General features: G+C 52.3%; 4 non-coding genes across 4 annotated transcripts; all 4 read right to left on the minus strand.

Moving 5' to 3' along the window:
* Positions 1-189: 189 nt before the first annotated feature.
* Positions 190-262, minus strand: Pmar_PMAR019374. The gene has a single exon. It is a non-coding gene; the product is annotated as a tRNA-Lys (tRNA).
* Positions 263-358: 96 nt separating this feature from the next.
* Pmar_PMAR019375 lies at positions 359-431 on the minus strand. The gene has a single exon. It is a non-coding gene; the product is annotated as a tRNA-Lys (tRNA).
* Positions 432-527: 96 nt separating this feature from the next.
* Positions 528-600, minus strand: Pmar_PMAR019376. The gene has a single exon. It is a non-coding gene; the product is annotated as a tRNA-Lys (tRNA).
* Positions 601-865: 265 nt separating this feature from the next.
* Positions 866-938, minus strand: Pmar_PMAR019377. Its single transcript has one exon. It is a non-coding gene; the product is annotated as a tRNA-Lys (tRNA).
* Positions 939-1,060: the final 122 nt, after the last annotated feature.

Genomic DNA, 1,060 nt, shown 5'->3' on the forward strand with positions numbered 1-1,060 from the left:
AACCGCTTGATGATATATGCGCACTCGGGCGGGGCTCGAACCCGCGGCCACGGGCTTAAAAGGCACGCGCTCTGCCGACTGAAATACCGAGACGAATGCAGCACTTGACCTAGTAAAAATGGACCCCTAAACCCTTCCAAGGCAATTTCCAGTAAACCATAGACTAAAAACCACTTATTGATGCATGCGCACCTCGGGCGGGGCTCGAACCCGCGGCCACGGGCTTAAAAGGCACGCGCTCTGCCGACTGAGCTACCGAGGCGAATGCAGCACTTGACCTAGTAAAAATGGACCCCTAAACTCTTCCAAGGCAATTTCCAGTAAACCATAGACTAAAAACCACTTATTGATGTATGCGCACCTCGGGCGAGGCTCGAACCCGCGGCCACGGACTTAAAAGGCACGCGCTCTGCCGACTGAGCTACCGAGGCGAATGCAGCACTTGACCTAGTAAAAATGGACCGCTAAACTCTTCCAAGGCAATTTCCAGTAAACCATAGACTAAAAACCACTTTATGATGTATGCGCACCTCGGGCGGGGCTCGAACCCGCGGCCACGGGCTTAAAAGGCACGCGCTCTGCCGGCTGAGCTACCGAGACAAATGCAGCACTTCATCTAGTAAAAACGGACCCCTAAACTCTTCCAAGGCAATTTCTAGTAAACCATAGACTAAAAATCACTTAATGATGTATGCGCACCTCAGGCGGGGCTCGAACCCGCGCCCATGGGCCTAAAAAGCACGCGCTATGCCGACTGAGCTACCGAGGCGAATGCAGCATTTATCCTAGTAAAAATGGACCTATAAACTCTTTCAAGGCAATTTCCAGTAAACCATAGACTAAAAACCACTTAATGATGAATGCGCACCTCGGGCGGAGCTCGAACCCGCGGCCACGGGCTTAAAAGGCACGCGCTCTGCCGACTGAGCTACCGAGGCGAATGCAGCACTAAAACTAGTAAAAGATAGACCGTTACACTCTTCCAAGACAATTCCCAGTGAACCATAGACTGAAAACCGCTTGATGATATATGCGCACCTCGGGCGGGGCTCGAACCCGC

The sequence above is a fragment of the Perkinsus marinus genome, assembly GCF_000006405.1.
Source record: "Perkinsus marinus ATCC 50983 genomic scaffold scf_1104296969272, whole genome shotgun sequence".
NCBI lineage: Eukaryota > Perkinsozoa > Perkinsida > Perkinsidae > Perkinsus > Perkinsus marinus.